General features: G+C 41.3%; 1 pseudogene; it reads right to left on the reverse strand.

The window, feature by feature from the left end:
• LOC143386551 (teneurin-4-like) overlaps positions 1 to 22,066 on the reverse strand; it is a 183,576-nt pseudogene that overhangs the window by 62,564 nt on the left and 98,946 nt on the right.

Consider the following 22,066-nt stretch of genomic DNA (forward strand, 5'->3'; position numbering starts at 1 on the left):
CACTGCTGAGGTTTGGGGAAACCTTTCTGTACCATGCCCACCCAAAAAAGAAAAACTTGCCAGCCTAGCTTCTTCAGAACTAAATAGAAAACATTAATCAGATAGACTGAATAGACATCTATGGACTATTTAATCTATCAACAATAAATTCATTTGCTTCTCCATCAAACAATGACCATTGTTTGAAATAGTTCTTATTGCCAGGCGTGGTGGAGTACACCTGTAATCCCAGCCGCTCAGGAATCTAAGACAGAAGGATTGCAAGTTCCAAGCCAGCCTCAGCAAACAAATGGTGCTAAGCAATTCAGTGAGATCCTGTATCTAAATAAAGCTGAGTATGTGGCTCAATTGTCAAGTGCCTCTGAGTTCAATTCCTTGAACCAAAAAAAAATCATATTTTTGAGTACAAGGTAAATGCAAGAAATAGAGATAACTTCTTGCGCCCTATCGGATCATAAATGAAAGAAATAACAAGTTAATGACAAGAAACAAACTTTTTAATGTATGGAGGTTAAAATATACAACTCTGGATTAGGACTGGATCACAGATACAATCAGGGGAGCAAAAATTTCAGAAATAAATGTGAACAGGGATACAATACAACAAAATTCATTGGGTTATTAACACCCATAAATAATTTATGTACCTATACATCAATGGCAAAGGAACTGAAAGAGAATTAGAAAAATATCCCATTCACAATAGCCTCAGAAAACAATAGAATACTTCGGAATATATATAAGAAAAGGTATGAAATAGTTCTACAATGAAAACTACAGAATACTGAAGAAAGAAATTAAAGACCTTTGAAGATGGACAGATCCCCCATGCCCTAATTCTGCCTATGTTAGGCAGAATTAATATTGTCAAATTAACCATACTACCCAAAGTGCTATACAGATTCAATGCAATTCCTATAAAAATACCAATGAGTTCCTTTGTAGAAATAGAAAAATCACCTATAAAACTCATTTGGAAATATTAGAGAATCAGAATAGGCAAAGCAGTCATTAGCAAAAAAAGTGATACAGGAGGCATCACAATCAGTACTAGAATCATGGTAAAAAAAAAGAAGACACAGGAAAAAACCCACATAAGTACAGTTATCTAATATTATAAAACAGCACCAAAAACAAACACTGGAGAAAAGATAGCATCTTCAACAAATGGTGCTGGGAAAACTTGAAATACATGTAGCAAAATGAAATTAAACCCCTACTTCTCACCCTGCACACAACTCAAAGTGGATCAGGGACTTAGAAATTAGAACATAGAGACCCTGCAACTAACTGAAGAAAAAGTAGGAATGTAAGCTTAGGAACTTACTTTCTTAACAACACCTGTAAAGCACAAGAAGTATAATCAAGAATCAATAAATGGGATGGAATCAAAGAAGCAGCCTTTAAACTTCTTCTCAGTTCAAGAAACAATAATATGAAGAGAAAGCCTACTGAACAGGAGAAAAATCTTTACCACCTGCACCTCAGTTACAGCATTAATCTCCAGGATATATGAAGAACTCAAAAACTTTATACTACTACTACTAATAATAATAACAACAACAATAACAATAACAACCACCCAATCAATAAATGGACTAAGGATCTGAACAGACACTGCACAGAAGAAAAAAATACAATCAACAAATATATGAAAAATGTTCATCTTTAGTAATTATAAAAATGCAAGTCAAATCTACATTGAGATTTCATCTCCCTTCAGTCAGAATGGCAATTATCAGGAATTCAAGCAACAATAAATCTTGGGGGGAAGTAGGAAAAAAGGTTCACTCATACCTTGCTGGTGGGAAGGCAAATTTTCAATTTATCATTAGAGAAAGCAGCATGGAGATTCCTCAGAAAACTTGGAATTGACCCAGTTATCCCACTTCTCAGTTCATACCCAAAGGATTTAAAGTCAGAATACTACAGTGATGCAGCCACAACAATGTTATAGCTAAACTATGAAACCTGTCTAAGTGCCTTTCAACAGATGAATGAATAAAGAAAATGTGGTATACATACACAACCAGATATTACTCAGCCTTAAATAAGAATGAAATTATGGAATTTGGTGGTAAATGAATGGAGCTGGAGAATACCATGCTTAACAAAATTAACTAATCCCAAAGAACCAAAGGCTGAATGTTTTCACTGAATTTCAGATGCTAATTGACAATAAGGGTTGGGGTTCCTAGGGATGAACAGAGGTACTGTGGAGAAGGCAGAGGGGAGTGAAGGGAGGGGAAAAGGAATGGAGGTAGGAAGAATAGCAGAATGGATCTGACATAATTACCCTATGTGCATATATGACTACATGACCAGTGTGAGTCTACGTCATGTACAACCAGAAAAATGAGAAGTTATACTCCATTTATGTATGATGTGTCAAAGAGCATTCCACTGCCATGTACAACTAAATAGAATGAATAAAAAATGTTTTTAGGTGCTCAGGAAAAAAAAACACATATCAAGTAACTGTAAAAGATTAAAAGGTGTATCAAAGATGAAAGCAGAATTAGAAATCACCTGATCCAATCCACCTATTTCATTAATGAAAAACCTTATTACAATACTAACATATCCCCAACCAGAAAAAATGAGAAAGTCAAATAATTATCAAAATTACACTACATACAGAATTATAGTTCACGTGTGAAAAATACTGTGATACAGACAAGAAGAATAAAATTTTATAAGATGAAGGGAATCCTCATACTGCAGACATTTTATGGCTTAAAATTGGCACCCATGCTTCTCAAGGAAAAAAGATGATGGGCATGGAGTCAAACTAATGGAGTTCCCTCCACAGCCATCTGTTTCCTTCTCTGGCTTAGTATCCTTCATCCTTACAGCAAGTTATACTATTCCACCACAAGGATGAAAGATCACCCACAAGGATCATGGCAAGCACACGAGGAACACCAAAATTGGAGGCAAACGAGAAAGGAGGGCTATGCTATTACTATCATCAATATGATGGACTAACACTAGCTTCCCTGTGTGCCTAATGCTAAGAATTCAAAAAGAAGTGAGATAATATGAAACTTTATTCAGCCATAAAATAAATGAAATTTTGTCATCTGCAGGAAAATGGGTGGAGACCATAATATTAAACAAAATAAGTCAAACTTAGAAGATCAAGGATCATATGCTTTCTCTCATATGTGCAAGCTAGAATGGAAAAAGAAATAGAAAGGTGTGGGGGATAATCTCAGGAAAATCAAAGGGAGATAATTAAAGAAAAAGACCAAGGGTTTAAAGGTATACAGGGAGGGAAGAAGTGCTGGGAAGCAATATTGGCCAAATTATATTGTTAAATTTTGTCCATGTATAAATATATAACACAAATCCTTGTTATGTACAATTATAATGCACAAATTTTAAAAATATTGAAAAAAATAATAGCCAGTGGGAACTGATTATGTTTCAGCTTAAAAATCTACAAATATCTATAATCATTTTATGATGCTCTGTCTCTTGGAAGCCCTATTGCATACATAAACATGTACGTGTAAGTGTTTCTGCATATATATATTACTGTACTAAACATAGAAATAGATAGATAGATAGATAGATAGATAGATTACGACACTCAAGACTCACAAAAGAACTCAACCTATTCATAAGCAGGGTGAGCCCCTGGCCTTCTAAATGTGGACCCACTTAACTAAAGACAGCATGATTTATGCTCTTTATATAATGCCTGTGGCTTTCTAACTTAAGTGCTTTTTGTTTGGGTCCTTTATTTATTTTAACCCCAATTTGATATCCCTACAGATATATTCATGTTCTAAAACAGAAAGGGATAGACAACCTGTCCAATATTAAAAGTAAAAAATATTAAATACCAAATAAAAATGCTATTATATATTTTCCAGCATCCAAAATAGTGCTAAATGCAAAAAATAGGTTTTCCATACAAATCCACAAGATATTTGCTTACTGTATCCTGTCAGAAAAATAGATTTAGAGGTAAAAGTATCTGTTATCTAAAAACTGTGTAGTGAATATGGCTACAAAATATCAGTGGAAAACATACTTATGATTTGTCTTGAGAAAGATATCACTTAATATTAAAACAACAGTTGCAAGATAATAATAGGAACAGCTCAGTGAAATTTCCCACAGGTGGTTAACAAGTCACAATATATAAACACCAATATAGCTGAGAAGGATATGAGTTGATTCCAAAATGCATTTATAACTTGAAGCTTTTAATTTAAATTTTCCTTCTCTTCAAAGCAAGTGGCCCAGCCTGAAGAACTCTCCAAATCACTTGAGATAAGCTTATGCATATTAAATAAGAATATTTCCTGGAGGATCTAATGGATCAAATTTATAGTCTCAATCAATTTTTTCCAATTTGACTTTGAAGAGAAACTTAACATTGAAGCAAAACCGGTATAAATGAAAATGTAAATCTTAATATATAAAATTGAGATACATTAAGTTCCACTTCAAAATAGCCCTAAAACCTGGAAAAGAATAAACTGAAAAAAAACAAAAGCTCAAAATTTGATTAAAAAGTATCTCCTTCCCTGTTAATAATTATCTATTAATATGACTAATATACCATACAACAATTTTAAGAAGGAAAGTTTATTTTTGCTTACATTTTCAAAACTTTCAGTACATGGTTGGCAAACATCACTGCTTTGGGCTCAAGGTCAAATAGAAAATCTTGGCCAAAGGTGGAGAAGAACATAGAGATTCAGGCTAATGGTGTTAACCTTTTTGATAAAATAACACTAAAAGAAAATTCAAACATTAAAAATAAGATAGACATATACATACACTATACATACAGAATCCCAAAGAAAAAATATCAAGATAAAAAGCAGCTCTGAAAGACATATAATAACCAAAGGACCTAACAATGGAAATAAAGAAAAATAGTAAAACATACACACAAAAAACATTAGGTCACATTTATATAAAATTATATTTGTTTGTATAAATTTAATTTACGTTTATAAGCTTCACTTCAAACTTCTCACTTCAGACTCTAAAATCAAGGGGGTTTGGAATAAAGTATTCCAAAGTTTGAAAGTATATACTTACCAACCAAGACTGCTATGTCCAGCAAAGTTATAAACGGAACAAGGAATGACATGATCAGTGATATAATCAGACACAGAATGCAAAAGGTTGAATGTTTCATACCCTATGAAAAAGCTAGAGAGAAAAATGAAGAACAAACAGGGATCACATAAAAATAGAAAGAAGATCACACAGTGATGAGCCACCTGACTGGTTACAAAGATGGAAGAGGGTAAAGCAGTAGCTACAGGAAGAAATGTACTTTGGAATATATAAAAATGCCCTGAAGTTTCTGAGAATTCTCTCACAATGAGGAATAAGTTAAAAACAATATTTATGCCCTAAAAAACATCAGATGATTTAAGTGCCAGAGGAAAGAAACATTGCACATGTATCAACTGAGGCTATGGAGAGAGTTCATTCATAAGTCGCCAGAAGGCAGTACAGAGTGCAGTGAGTGAGTGGAGGGCTACTGGCACTCTCTCAGAAGAATCCCAGAACTCCTCACTTTCTTCACGTCAGTCATGGTTTTCACATCTATTAGTAGATTATTGGGTTTTGAAATATCTATCCCAAGTACAATATCAATAACCATTTTGCCATCTTTGTTTTTGCTCAAATTCTGCTGTATGTCACAGCTTCCTTCCTCAAATATCCTCAAGTCCATGTTCAAAGGCTGGTTCTCCAATACAGATGCAAGTACACAGTCTGCTCTGATCAGCTACTGATGCACCAGGACCAACAACATCATGTCTTGACTAGCAAACAGTACTGCAGGAACTTCCACATCTCCAAACAGATCTACCAAAGAGGCACACATTGATAATGGCTCATGAGCAGAATGCTGATGTCACGAGCAGCAGAGATGATGTCACGATATGCAATACTCACACACACAGTGATCACCTACCAGGGTCATCATCATAAGGCCTGTTCTTGGAAAATGGGGTGCATGGTGTTAGCCAAAGACCAATCACCAGAAAATTCTAATTTTTCAAAAACACGAAGACCCTATCCATTCACAGCTTGTACTTCCTTGGTCAGAACAACTTCCTGTTCTCTCAACCCCAAACCTCAGTATATGAGTAAGTCAGACTAGCACTAAGCATCTGTTTCTTTCTTTTTTAAAAAAAAATTATTTTTTACTTGTAGTTGCACACAATAACTTTATTTCACTTAATTATTTTTATGTGGTGCTGAGGATCGAACCCAGGGTCTCAAATGTGCAAGCCGCGTGCTCTACTGCTGAGCCACAACCCCAGCCCCTATACATCTGTTTCTTAACAATACTGATCTTAGATATTGGTCTTTCCTTTTTCTCTTTCTACGTGTGATTTTTAGAAGGTCCACTTCACGGTACTGATCAATCTCACTTGCTTCAGGCATACACCTGAGCTCCTAAAGAATCAACCTGTGAAATTTGAGGGAGGGGCCTACACTGCAGGGTCTCTTAGAAGATCCAGACACTATTCTAGCTCCTGTGATATCTTGCTTCTCAATTGCTGTGCCTCCCTGATCCAAGCCACCTGCCAGCATTCTTCAAGCACAAAAAGGGAAGAAGCTTTGCTCCTGGAGCTGTAGGTCTAACCAAGATAGGATCCTCCATCTTGGCATGCTGTGGTTGTCGGGGTTGAGGGTACAAAGTGCAAAATACTGGCATATACACCAGAACACCTGGATATTCAGCTTTTCAGTGGCAAGGTAGTTTTTAAGATGGATGAGCTTAAAACATTGAATGGGACAGAAAGCAAAGTTACTGAGTACTCAGCTTGCACAACTTGATGACAAATGTCAGTGGAAAGACACTGTTTATTGGCAAAGGTAAAATAAAATTCAAAGTACCAGAAGAGATACAAAAAGAGCTTTGGGCAAGGTAAGCTTGTTTTAAATTATAGGAGTCACTGGTATACAAAACAATAAAACCCTACCAACCAGCTATGACCTATTGACTACAATGAAAAAGTCACAAGTTTGCAGGAAACTCCTCATTGAGGAAAAAAAGTGCTAAATGATTTTCAGAACCCGGATTTCATATTTGCTATTTCAATATGCTTAATAACAAAAGGAAGTTTCTCTCTAACCAATGTCCACAATCCGTCACCATAAAACACTTCCTCCTCCATGTAATAATCCTACCTCACCCTCAGGTACAGGCCCTACATCCTTGAGGACACACATCCCTACAGGTGTGTGTCCCCAGGCTTGGCATACTCTAACCTCTTCAAAGATCAATCCGCCAATGTCCAGACTCAAACTGCTACTCCTCAGCCAGTAGCCCCTGCACTGCCTCCCACTGCTTCCCCTCCCAGCACTCCCAGCCTAATCCCCACAAGAACCCTGTCCTGACAGGGCCCTGCATTTTACCAATTCCCCTTTCTGGAAGCTCCCACTGCCTCCCACTTTCCTGCTGCTCACTAATACCTAAACACACATCCCAGGGCTTCCAGGCATCCAAAGCCCTGTGGTGCATGTAGAAGGCAGGTGGTCCTCCCAGTAGCAATATTCAGGAGCACACTTCCCCATCATGTAGGCCACAACTAACCTCCAATTTGTGTCATTCCCCTGGAGTCAAGCAGAATCCAGATCGGGGGGCTCTCCTTCATCCTTAAGCACTGGTGATGGTGTCTGCTAAGTGGATGTTGAACCAGAGCCCACACTGCCTTTCTGCTCAACTGCAAACCAGTGCCTCCTAGCTTGCAGCAGGGTCTCCAAGTGTCTCCAATCCACTGATTCATGGTCAGCCTCAGATTCTCTCTCCAGCACCTACAAGATCACACTTTGTTTGAGTGTGAGAACTGATGTTTCTAGGAGTCATTCCCTTAGCATTGGAGCAGCATTCTTCCCATTATACTTGGTCCCATCCCATCAACACAACCTGTCATACACAGAAATGGAATTTAGAGTGCAACCCTATCAGGAAATACTCTTCACAAGAAACCAGTTCACTGACTTGAGGCTCGTAAAACTCCTACTCAGCAAGCAAGCCCTGAAAACTACAAGGCCAACGATCAGAGGCAAGGGTGCTGCTATTTCCATACACTTCTAATACCAACCACAATGTGTTACTAAGCATTCAGACAACAGGGATACATTTATCAAAACTGAGCACAAACAGAATGAGCTAAAATAACCACGTTAATATATTTAACTACCACAAATATGTACAATTCTGGTACATCTAAGTTTCTCCTGGTCAAAATATAAACATCATTTACAAAAGAAGGAGAGAGAAAATAAGAACTACACTCAATCTCGACTTTTTTTTTTTTAAGTTTATATACAGAAGGAAACTGGAAGCAAGAAAGATAAGGAAAGGCAAGGCAATGTCCTCACCATTATTACAGTACTGTCAGATCAAGGCTAAACTAAAACAATTCTAGATTCTTCTACCTAGAAAAGATACACACAAATCTCAATACATAGCTAATTTTTTTCTCAACATATAATGCTTTTCTGTTCAGAGATATCTTGAAGACTCATGCTGCAGCATCCTTTTTCTTTCCTACTTGAGAATGTCATGGTCCCCCTCAGGCTCAAAATACTTTTGAGTACTTAATTGCACATGCGTGAATTCTATTTGGACTCAAAGTCATCTCATCACGCACTTCAAAAAGGATCTACAGTTGTCTAAATGTCTGTATAGACACTGGGGACCATGTTAATAAACAACATTGGACAGCTACTCTGCTTATTAGGAAAGACCAAATAAAAGTCAAGAAAGAAGGACACAAAATGTTTCTGGCAACATTAAGTTGTGCATGGATGTGGAGATCTTTAGCATACAAAAGAGTGGACCACTACCATTCAGTTGAACTGGGATGATCGATCAGTGAAAAAGAAAATAACCACTCCTGAGACTAATCAGGTGAAGTACAGACCTTCACTAAAAACCTGCAAGTTCTTCTTCTGAGGAAACACAACCACTGACAGCTCACGTTCTGAACCTTGACTTCAAATGACACCGCTTCCGGACCTTATTTATGTAAGAAATCTCTCCTTTATTCAAGTCCAAGTGTGCTTCCCACACCCTGAAGCCCTCCCAGTTCCCAAGCTTGGCATGCTATCACCTCTGAAAAGCTGCTGCCCCCACCAAACACCCAGACTCCACTTACTCTGCTCTGCACAAAACCCTGAACAGGCTTCAATGGTCTCCCCTCCCCCATTTCCTTCTCACCCTAACCTTCCTCAGCAACACTGTGCTGGTCCCCTGGAACTTCTTTTGACAAAGAATGAAACACCTCCCACTACCCCTGGTCACCCTAGAGCCTTCCCTACCTGCTGCTGGATGCCCTTCCAGGATGGGTTTGGGCTAGCAGGTGATGTCATCCAGGATGGTACAGAAGACTTCAGGTACCACAGTCCAGCCTCTTGGGAATGTAACCCTGCTTTCATGAAGCAGAAAGTTTTTAATTCTTACTGAATTGAGATTAAATGTTATTTGTATTTACCTTGGCTCTCCATCCAGAATCTGCTAAAAGTTCACCTCCTGTTTTTCCATGAGCTCTTCTTGTCATTTACATCGTTCCTCTTCTATCCATAATAAAGTACATATGAAAAAAGGTTCATTTTCAGAAAAATTCAAAAGCTTGTACATTTCTTTAAATTAAAAGTTTTTTTTTTTAATCCATACTGTACATTTCATCATATGCTGGCCTGGTCAAGAGTTATCCTTCCATATTTAGTACTTTAGAGCTAAGTTTTTAAACAGTGTGATAACAGAAAAGGGTGGGATGGTATTCCATGTACTTGTATTTTTGTGAGTGTTTAAACATTTTAATAACAATATATTAAAAAATAAAAATGAGGACTGCTTCTGTGTAACAGTTGCCACCCTTATCCAGGTGCAGTGGTGTATACTTGTCACCTCATCTATTCATTAGGCCGTGACAGAATATCTCAACTTTGAGGCAAGTTTCAATAACTTACTGAGAGACTGGAACAAAAACGTTTTTAAAATTAAAAATATATAAGTTCAGTTGCATGGTAAAGTGCCTCTGAATTCATTAATAAAAATCAGTGAAAAAGGTGGGGAGGGGCTGGGGATGTGGCTCAAGCGGTAGCGTGCTAGCCTGGCATGTGTGAGGCCTGGGTTCGATCCTCAGCACCACATACAAAGATGCTGTGTCCACCGAGAACTAAAAAATAAATATTAAAAAAATTCTATTTAAAAAAAAAGAAAAAGGTGGGGAGGACATCAACACTGGGAGCTGTCCTAGGTAGTTACTTCAGCTTTCCTCCCTGTGCACCCCCACAGAGTTACACCCTCTCTTCCACCCAGGTTTCTAAATTTTGGAAAGAAGCTGTGGCTAACTGCTGTATAATGTTCCTTTAGATTTACAAAACCCAGAACATCTGGTGATTCTCAGATAAAATCATAATGTGTCATGCCTCTTCTTAGTCTTTAGCTATATACCAACACAAAACAAGCAAATTTCTGTGAAATTTACCATGCAGAAAGAAATATGTCGATTCAAAAAAAGTATAGGTACTAGCCCCAGAAAGTCAAGCTCCATTGTGATGGTCCATTCAGAAAGAAAGAAAAGGAAACGCACCCTCAATGACAAAAGTTATGCTTAGAGAAACCTCTCCCACTGCCTCACAATCCCATCATTCTCTCCCTATAAAAATCCTTTGTGTCCCTGAGATTCCCAAGAGGATCACTATGAGGATGACAGCCCCCTTCCTCTACCAGTGTGCTGGATCTTCAGTAAACCTGATTTATTTTCCATTAATTCACATCTCCTGACTACTCATTTTCCAGTAATGAGGAATTACTGGACCTGGATCTGGTAACACCTGGAGTCTGCCAGTCTATTCTATCACTGATGATGACTCCAAATTCCTTTTTAAAAACTCCCTTTTACATCATGTCTATAGGTTCATGTTTCAACAAATAATTCTTTTCTATTTTCAAAGTAGTCCTTTAATGCAGATAATGGTTTGTGAAGAAACACTGATTATGGAGCGCTTACACCTTGTAGCAACTCTGCAGGGTGCTAGTGATCAAAAGGTACAGCAAGTTATTGTGTTTACTTCCATAATTTCTCAACAAGCTCACAAAATGCTCACACACCATTTACAGAGTGTAAAGAATCATGAGCCCACATACCTCTTGAGGCACCACCTCTAGGGTGCAGCAGACCATCTTTATCTTCTCCCTGAAGCAACGGATCATTTTACCAACTAATCTGGAACCTCACACTTGAAAATGAACTTCCAACATTCTTATTACTCCTAGGAGGGTACTATTTTCCAGCTGTTGGACAAAGGTCAGGTGTCTCCCAGGATACTAGTTTTGTTTTCAACATGTGCTCTGAATGAAGGATGTTGAACAATTCAGATAGTGGTGTTTTAACCATCTCCTAACCTCTTATCTTTTTATATAAGAGGCACTTCATGCACCACAAACTTTTATTGAACTACCCACTGATTGATCTCTATTAAATTTAGTAACCGTTTGGAAAGTTAATCAGTGGAGAAATTCACAGAGGGAGGGGCCCTGTCTAGTTATAAACCTGTTACTCTGAAGCACAATAAAATCATTCCCAGATATAAGGTACAGGACAGAAGACCCTTTTTACTTACTCTTCCATATGCTTGTGGTCTTACAATTTTTCTTCTCTTATCTGTTCCTGTGTCTTTTTTATGCATTTTCTTCTTTATTTTTTTCTTCTGATATCAAAATGGAAAAAAAGGGGGAATAAAGCAGGCAAAACAAATGAGAGTTTGTATTAATACATATATATATATATATATATATATATATATATATATATATATAAATTGAAATGAGAATACAGGCTTACTTCTGAGTTCTTTGAGTTCTTTCACTGACTGTTCTAACATCCTTCAGCTATATCTGTCAACTTTTGAATGAGGCAATTTGTTTTTTTTTTTATTATTATTACAAGCAGAGCCTCTCTCCCTACCTTACCCACCCCAAACATCTGTTTTTAGAAAATCAATGATGAATCCTAAAAAATATTATAAATTGTCAACATCTAATACTGGCAAAGAGGACATAATGCTAAACCATCATATTATCTGGGCCACTGGGTTTTAATAAGAATGTCTTATTATCTCTATTCAAACAAACTGAATTCATTAGATTTTTGGGCCTGTTACTACAGCTTGGCTTAGGGAAAACACAAATAACAGTGCAGAACTAGGTTTCTATCTGTACTCTAGGACTTACTGAAACTGGGATTTGGCTAAAGGTCCCACATTTTATGAACCTACTTTCATGATTTTAAATAGGATTATCACTGCCTTTATCTCTTGAAGGTATTATGACTCTTTAAATGAGCATGACACACATGTAATTTATATTTTGCTTTCCATGTGTCATTTATTATTGAATTGCTTCAAGAGGGAAATGAGTTGCCCACTTACAAATCTTCTTTACAGCAAAGAAAACAATGAAGCATGTGAAGAGATCCTACAATGGGAGAAAAATTATTGCCACCTGCACATCAGGTTCAGCATTCATCTAGAGGATATATAAAGAAATCAGAAAAATTAACACAGTACAAACAAATATTCCAATCACCAAATGGGCAAAGGAACTAAACATGCACATCACAGGAGAAATGCAAATGGCCAACAAATAAATGAAATAAATGTTCAACATCACTACAAATTAGAAAAATGCAAATTAAAACAACACGGACATTTTGTCTCATTCCAGTTGGAATGACAATTATCAAGAATACAAGTAATAATAAATGTTGGAGAGGATGTGGGAAAAAGGTGCACTCATACGTTGCTGGTGGGACTGCAAATTAGTGCAACCAATACTTGAAAGCAGTCTGGAGATTCCTCAGAAAACTTGCCCGGGTTTGATCCTCAGCACCACATTTAAAAAAAACCAAAAAACAAAGATGTTGTATCCGCCGAAAACTAAAATAAATAAATAAATAAATATTTAAAAAAATTCTCTCTCTCTCTCTCAAAAAAAAAAAAAAAGAAGAAGAAGAAGACTAGGTCTTGCCAATTGACCAGAGCAATGGGGGTCCCACCCTCTGAAGGAGCCCAGTCCTCACCTGTCATGAAGCACTTGATGTCCTGAGAGTTGCTGATGGGGTTGTTGTTTTTAAACATATAGAGATTAAAAGGCATGATGTTGCTGCTGCTGAGGTGCTTCCACAGCTCATGGTCTGGGCTAGTCCAGCGTCCAGCCAGCACATCGTAATCCCATCGGCCCATGAGGACGAGCTTGGTGAGTGGATCATAAAGGCCTCCATGGTAGCCGATGATGATCTGGAAGTTGGGGTTGGTGTCCATGTAGATCTCCCCATAGGCCGTGTACAGGATCTGCTTGATCATCAAGCCTGTTCCACTGAAGACAGCAAGAGGGGTCCCGATGTTGTCACAAGCGATGTAAAACTCGTCACCACTGCTCAGCTCCATGGCAAAGAGGTGTTCTTGCAGGTCGTAGTAGAGGGATGTGATCTCAGAGCTGGAGTGGTTGTAGAGGTGGGTGACCTTGGTGGGGTTGGTCAGGTCTGCATAGAAGAACTGTAGGTGGTGACTGTGGCTGCTCTTGCTGGACACACGCCCGCCCAGGCCATCATAGAGGTACCTCATGCTCCAGCCACCAGCCCGGTTGTAGGCCTTGATGAGCAGGCCAGCTGAGTTGTACTCAAAGATGTCTCCACCCCGCTGCCTCAGGAAGCCGTCCTCATCCATCTTGTATTGCACGTCACCCAGTCTGGTGATGCGGTCGCAGAGGTCGTACCGTAGTGGGGTTAGCCGTGCACTGTTCCCAGGACTCAGCAAGTGCAGGTTCCCATTGAGGTCATAGCTGTAGCGCCAGAGTGGCTTGTCATTGATGGAGACTGTCTGCAGCTGGCCGTCGGCATCATACTCATAGGAGTAGCGGGTAGTGTTGGCATAGGGTCCCACCTTCAGCTCCTTCTTCACCACTCGCCCCATGTTGTCATACTGGACTGTCATCCAGTACATGAGCGAGCGGAAAATCTCATACTGCACTTCCTTCATCCTGCCATAGGCATCAAAATGCTTGGTGTGGGTCATGACTGCTGTGGTAATGATCTGGTTGATGTCATAGTAGATGACACCAAACTTCCCAAACTGCTCTGTCTTGCCTGACACATCATCATCGCGATAGAGATCAATGGGCAGCGGGGTCTCGTTGATCACAGCCTGCATGCTGGTCACTCGGAAACTGTTGTCATAGTTGTAATCAAAACGGGCGTTGACCATGCCCTCCTCGGTGAAGCGGAAGATCTGCCGGTCGATCAGGGGCCCGATCTGACGGTAGCGGATGGTGCAGGTGAAGCCCTCATTCTGTAGGTTGATGGTTTTCAGCATGCCAGCTGTCTCATCATAGGTGAAGCTCACTTTGGTGGTGTCATACAGTGTCTCAGCCAGCTTCCACAGCTTGCCGTACTTGTATATCACTCTACGGCCGGTGCCCAGGTAGTAGGTGTGGAGCAGGTGTCCGTCCTCCGTGAAGTTCTGAATGACCGAGGCGTTGCCTTCAGGGGGCTGGTAGATGTTTCTGTAGTAGCCCACCGAACGAATGGTCTCTAGTGTCTGCCGGGCCACATTGGGCATTGTCACGGAGGAGAGGCGGTCGTTCTTGTCGAACTCGAAGATGTACTGCCTCTGACTGTGCAGGAGCAGCACCATGGACTAGAGGGAGAAGAAAACGAAGAGATGAGGGGAGGAGAAGGAGAAGGAAGGCTACATCTGGTACCCAAGGCTCAGGAAAGTGGTGGGGTGATGCCCAACCAGAGCCTTCCAATCTGTGCGCCATAGGATGCAGCGAACAGGTTATTATGGATGTACTGTGGTGAGGTGTTCCCTGGCCATTGGCCCTGGCAGGCCTGGGCCCCAGAACACTCAGGCCATTTGCTTTCTTCTGTGAGCAGGTCCTTGGTGTGGCACAGGCCTGATCACTTCTGTGTGTGGTGGATTGTGAGGAAGGTTGGGGTGCACTGGCCTAAAGAAATTCAACAGCCCCCCTACAGGCTTCCTTGCAGCAGACTTCTCAAATTAACCTTCCTACTCAAGCAAGGTGTTCTCTAAAAGACAGTCCCATGGTGTCATCTGCTGGCTGAGCAGCTTCTGTGGACCCCCTGTGCCTACAGCATCAAGACCATGTCTGAGAAGGGTACAGAAGGCTTTGCTCAATTGCTCATATGGTACCAGGTCAGAGGCAGGCTGTGATAGGGAGAACCTGGCCTCTAGCAGTAGATCTAATGTGTGGCTCTTGGGTATGTCTCCCCCTCCCCTGGGTTTGGCTTTTCCGTTTGTTGGATGACCTTCAAGTTCTCTCCTTCGGTCTTAACACAGAACATTGCTTTCAATAGAGGCTCACCCAGCACAGGCAGGGAACACATACCACAGAGGAAACAGAGTCTGGTCCTGGACAGGTGACCAAGAGCAGGAAACAAAGTGGGGATCTGAGTACCAGAATTGGAGCATGAAGTTCAGAATCTTTTTTTTTTTTTTTTCAGGAAAAAGTCAGCAGATAACAGGCCTAGACACATCTAGTCATTAAAGCAATGGTTTTCTCTTTTTGGGACCAACTTTTGATTTTAGGTCATCTCTGATTTCTAGTCCCTGGGATGAAATGAATCCTCCTGCCTAAGCTTCAATCTCCAGGCTTCTGCCTGGTTCTCCATGATGGAATTGCACCAAGTGCTGGACCTCAGAGCAGAACCTGGCCCTATGTCAGAAACATGAGTTCTGTTCTGTAAATCCAGTTAGTGTTTGGTCCTGTTCCTACCTCCACTCTCTCAGGCAAGACCTTCATGTTTCCTTTCCTAGGACCCCCACCTGCCACATCATCACCATGATCCATCCAGATGCCTCTTGGGCCCCTGACCCTTGCTGGTTGATTTTCCTGAACATTTCTTTTTGAAAAATGATTATCTCCCATTTGGAAGACTGCCTGGGTCACACTTATTCCACTGAAGTCAGCAAGCGAGGTCCAACCATGGGTTAAACCATAATGATTGACCTTTTATATGGCAAGGACAGTGGTGGAGGGAGACAGACACTTGCCTTCTCTAAGTATGTGTAGCTCCATGTCTTCCCATCAGCAAAGATCCTGGATGTGATCCGACCCGCCTGGTCATATTCCATTCGCTCAGACATGATGCCTCTCTGGATGCCGGCAATGTGGCCCCCAGGGGAGTATGTTACATTGACGCCATTCAGCCTGCTACTGGGTGACCAGAGGCTGGGCCTCCCTGCCTGGTCATACAGAATCCGAAGGGTGAACTTGCGGTGGTCATCATAGATCTTCTCTGTGCGTGTTACACGGTCGAAGTCCAGAGACAGGAGGTTCCGGTTGTGAACCTGGGAAGGGGTAATAAAGAAAATTAGCCTGGACACTGAATTTTGTGTGATGACAATGTAGCTCTCACCGGTGCTGAGAAGCTCCTGAGTAGAGGAGGCAGCACAGGTTGTGTGTGTCAACACCCATGGGTTTGATTCCTGGCTCTGTCACTTGTCGGCGCTGTGATGTTTCATCTGAAAGATGAGAATGATAATGCCAACTGCACAGGGCATTATGGGAGGACAGACAAGGCAGATGTTGAGCACATGGCAGCTGTGACTGAAGAGGATCCGCATGATTTTCTAATGTGATTTTTCAATGAGGACATATTTAAAAAAAAAAAAAAACAGGCAGATTTCTCTTGGCTCCCTCCTTAAAACAGAGCCACCAAGTAGGCCTAGCAAAGAAAATACCTGAGACATCAATTCTGTGCTGGACACTGTGCTATGTTTGACACTGATGAAAACAAAGCCCCAAGAAGCGAAGGCATTTGCTGCAGATCTCATGGCTGGGGAACAACTGAGTCTGTACCTGACTCACCACTGTGACATTTTGATAGACACTCAGTGGTTCTCTGGGCAAAGCCTGGCCTTCTTAGGATCCTGGACTTCCCACGCCTCTGGGAACTCTCCAGCCCTTGCCCACAGCCAGAGCTTGTGATCACCTCCATCAGCTCCCAAGACATCATCATTTCCTCCCCCACCCTCCTCTTCCTCCTTCTAGAGGCCTAGGAGGCAGTGGGTGTTTGGGCCTAGGGTAGTTTCTCTGGCTTGGGCTGGTTGGGGTCCAGTCTCAGCTTCAGAATGCTTTGCTCCTGAACCCAGAATCAGGAGGCCCTTGTACAGTTTCCACTTGAGCTGCTGGGTCAGTATGCAATTTAATTTCTTTGCAGAGTCAGAAATACAGAGTTCCCTCAAAGGTAGGAGATCAGGTTTTTCGTAGTTTAGTAAAGAAATATACTTTGGGGATCTATTTCTGTACTTGGATCTGGCCCTTAGGCACTGACTGCCCCTGAAACCCTGCCAGGTACTAAAATGCTGGCTCCCTCTAATGGTCACTTGGCCTCATGGGACATTTGGGCACATATTCTGTCTTCTCCACTAGTTACCGGTTAAGTTCAACAGGTAGGAAGACTCAAGAGGAAAGCAGATAAACTATGTAATGTTTTGAACAACCTACAATAAAAATTAATTAAAAAAAAAAAGAGGAAAGCAGATAATTAGGTCACATAATGCACAATGGCACACGTGGCCTGAGGAAATGAAATCTCTCTGGGGTCCTCTGTAGTTTAAAAAAAGTGTGTGTGTGGGGGGTGGGGTGGGGGGATAGGGCACACTCAGGTCTAGGAATTAAGGCCAGAATCCAACCTCAACTTTGTGACAGGCTTTTCTGTGTGCCCTTGGGCAAGTGTCTTCCCCTCTCTGTGTCCTGGTTTCTTCCTCTGTGTAACCACAGAGTTGTTGTGAGGATCCGAGAAACTTAAGTAAATTACATAGTGGAATGCTAGAAACAGAGACGGTACTGGATAAATGATTGAGATTATTCCCATTAAATGACAGCAAATGTTCATGGTCAATCTCAGAGAAAGGAGAGATGTGTATGTCTCCCTCTCTCCCCACTCAAGTTCTAAGGCCTTGAAAATAAGGATTTATAATGACGATACTGCGACGATTTTAGCGGTGAATGGCCTGGTTATAATAAGGTTGCCTTCCCTGGGGTAATCGAACACAATTGCAGAAGCAAAAACAGTGTGGCAGACAATTCCTGTGAAAAATCAAAGGCACTGGAGGCTGACGCTTGTTCCTTGCAGAGATGGCCCACAGAGACAGGGCTGCACTACCCACAAGACAGGGGCCTTGTTAAGGCACCTTTTGGAAGGGCCTCCTATGGCTGCCCCCAGGGTGGTGCCACCCACACAGCTGCCCCGACACCCCCTGGGACCCCAGTGAAGGGGAGTTGTACCTCTGTGGCAAAAATTAATAAAATTGAATTAAGCAGCTCATTGGGGAGCACCTAATGCTTCCTGTGCTCGGCAGTGGCGGCAATGAGATTATTTTACATCTTTCTTTATTAAAAAAGTTCCCAGTCATATAAAAAATGAGCTCCATTTTGGGGAGGCACACCCGGCTAACATTCTAATTCCACATGCTTCCACTGTGGGTGGTCATTTATTTGGGGAGGAAGCCGAGATGTGGCCACCCGACTGGAGCACCATCCATCTCTCAGGCTGGGAGAGAGACCAATTAAATCCTGGGAAACTTTTGGTCCAGTTCACACAGCGGAGAGAAAAATCCTAATAGTACTAATCGCTGCCCTTTATAGAGCACCTGGGATCTATGGCACTGGGCTAGGTGCTTTCAATATGTCGTCTTGTTTCTCAGAGTAACCTGAGGCTCAGAGGATTTGCTGAGGCTACACACGTGGCCCAGCAGGAAGCCAACCTGGGTTTAACTTCCCATTTTGCACACTGCCTCAGATGTGCAGGAAGGGCTGCTTGAGAATTCTGGTGGGGTCTCAGTGAGGGCCACAGATGGTGGCGGACCCCTGAGAACAAAAGCTGTGAGGCCTTCCTGAGAGAACTAGCAGGAGGCTGTTTCCCACATCAGATGGTTACCAGAGCGTTGGGCTGAGTTGGTGGGAACAAAGGAAGCCTGGTTCTAGTTTTTGATATTGGACGTCACTTAACATTTTGGTATCTGTTATGGGCCTACTTTGTCGTCTTTACCACAGCCTAGTTATGTGACTCTGGAAAAATCACTGGCCCTCTCTGGACCTTGGTTGCCCCACATGTAAAAAAGGAACTTAGGTGGTGAGCTATCTTTGAGGAAAGGCAGGGAATGAAGGGAGCCCAAGCTGTGCAGCTATAAGGAGGCTTCTCTGGTCTTGGGGATGTTGGGAAGATCTGGCTCCACTCTGTGGTTCACTTCAGCTCAGTGAACCGAGCACCTGTGGTCTGCAAAGTGCTGGATGGAAAGCCAGGCCTAGGTCACCAGCTCTGACTCTGCCTGTTCTTTCCTTTGTGAACCTGGAGGGAAATACTGCTGGGCTGTGACCCCCAGGCCACAGCCACACTCTACTCATGGGAGGTGAGCAGACAGGCACTGAATCAGGGCATCCACACCCTGCAAGGTGCTCTGATATGCCATAGCACAAAGCCAGTTCCCTGCAGTGACAGAGGTCATTTTGGTCATTTAGGAACAGTCACTCTTTCTGGAAAGAGACCATGGCTTAGGTTCCAAAGAGATACAAAGAATTTTGGGACACATTAGCAACAGTACTGACAATTACAATAATAGCACTGACAAGAAGAGCAGCTATCCTTGACCACCTCGTCTAAATCAGACACTTCACACGTTACCTCTAATCCTTGTAGCAACTTGTAAAATCGGTTTTATCTTCCTCCTTTTATGGAGAAGGAAATTGAAGCTCTAAGACGACTGACAAACCCAAGTTCACTTGGAGCAATAAGCTGGAAATTCGCCTCCTACATAACTCCAAAGCCATAGATCCTTACATAAGTTAAAGCTGAAAAGACCACACAGGAGCCTCTCATGACACGTGGTACCTACTTTAGAACCTCCCTCTGCAGGTGAGGAATCTAAGGTCTCAGAGAGAGTTTTGAGAACAGACCCGATTCTTCAAGTCTCCTCATCCTCTCCCAGCATGCACTCTTGTGCAGTGGCCTCCAAGGCCTTGCTCACCCGCAGCCGGCGCCCGAAGACGGTAACCTGGCCTCGAGCCTGCTCCTTGCGCTGCCGCCACTCTACCAGGTTGAGGCCATTGTCGATGGGCAGCGTGTCATTCCTTTTGCCCACCGTGGGTTTGACAGTACCAGCGAGCAGGTGGGGCTCAGTCTGCAGTGCCACCTTCATGCCGTTGGCCAGCAGCAGTCACAGAGAGCCATCGGCCCCGATGTAGTAGCTGTTCCGGACTTGGTCTGAAGGAGAGGAAAACACGGGTGCTCAGGAGGGCTGGGGATGGAGATGGAGGTGAGCATTCCCCCAGCCATAGGAGTAAAATGTGATACTGAAGAAAACTGGGAAAATACATGGACAAGAATATCCATAATCTCAGTACTCAAATAACAGCATTAGAAATATTTTGCATATTTGTAGATTTCAGGGTATTTCCCAATACACTTAAAATTTTAAATAATTGTGGAATTTTGGACTCATCACTGCATTATATCATACCCATGAATATTTTTATAAACATTTTTCTTAATGACTATAAAGTATTCCATTATATGGAAGTACTATACTTTATCTAACCATGCCCCAAATAGGTATTCAGTGTGTTTCCAGTTTTTCACAATTACTGGACAGTGTAAATAAATATATTTCAAATATTATGCTAAACGAAAGAAGATACAGAAGGCCACATGTTGTATGAGACCACATATTTTTTCACTTACTTTCTAATTGGTACTAGGGATTGAACCCAGGAGTGCTCTACCACTGAGATACAACCCCAGCCCTTTCTATTTTTTATTTTGAGATAAAGTCTTGCTAAGTTGATGAAGCTGGCCTTCAATTTGGGATCCTCTTGTCTCAGCCTCCTGAGTCACTGGGATTATAGGCATGTGCCACATTGCACCCAAATGTATGAATTCATGTATAGGAAATGTCTAGAGTAGGTGAATCCAGAGAGACAGAAAGTAAGTTGATTAATGGTTGCCAGGGCAGAAGAGATTGCTAATAGGTATGAGATTTCTTTTTTGAGGTGTTAAAAATGTTCCAGAATTAGATATTGGTGATGGCAGTACAACTTTGTAAATATGATAAAAGCCATTGAATTGCTTTTATTAGCAAGAGTGAACTTTGGGGCTGGGGGCATAGCTTAGTGGTAGAACACCTGCCTAGAATGCTCAAGGCCATCTGTTTAATCCCTGTACCCCATAAAGATAAATAAATAAAAGATTGAAGGCTTCAGAATATTAATAAAAAAGGATAAATTTGAGGTATGTCATTATATTTCAATTAAAATGTTTTTCTTTGGATAAATCAGAATCCAAAATTTCCATTTTGGATTAATCAAAATAGGTTCCTAAAAGTAGGATTACTAGAACATTTTTAAGTCTTTTGATATACCCTAGGATAAAAGTGTTCTTTATAATAATGTAAAAAATAATACTAAAATCACTGACAGAATGTTGCATACATACACATTTTAAATTGTTACGACAATGGTTTTAAAATAGCTCTGATTAGAAAATTTAAATCTAATTAAAACATTTTAATTTGGCTCCTTAGCTAAAGAAACTTCTGGAGAAAAAGGTAAACTTCATCTTTAAAATGCACCATGAGTTCTCCTCTGTAAATGGAAACAGTATCTCTGGGCTTGTGTGGGAATTTCACTCCTTTGTCCTTCCTTGTGTTTCTGCTGTCTTTAGAGGAAGCTATCCCAAGTCCTTCCTGCAGGGCTCTGCTCATATGTCATTTCTTCCAAGATGCCCCCTATTCCTCTGGTCAGAGGAATGCCTTCCCCTCCTGTACACTTCTCAGCCTCTATGTGGGCCTCATCAGTGGCTCACAGCTGAGGGGTGCAGGGTTCACCATCCTGCAATGAACACATTCCCCAATGTCTAAGTGCTCACTGAGCACCATCGCCCAGAAAGAGTATAGGCTTGGGTTCCAGCTCTGTCATGTTCTTGCTGTGAGACCGTGGCCACATGCATGGCTTGGTGTGCCTCTGTTGCTTCACTGTAAGATA

The sequence above is a fragment of the Callospermophilus lateralis genome, unplaced genomic scaffold (genome assembly GCF_048772815.1).
Source record: "Callospermophilus lateralis isolate mCalLat2 unplaced genomic scaffold, mCalLat2.hap1 Scaffold_408, whole genome shotgun sequence".
NCBI classification, from domain to species: Eukaryota; Metazoa; Chordata; class Mammalia; order Rodentia; family Sciuridae; genus Callospermophilus; species Callospermophilus lateralis.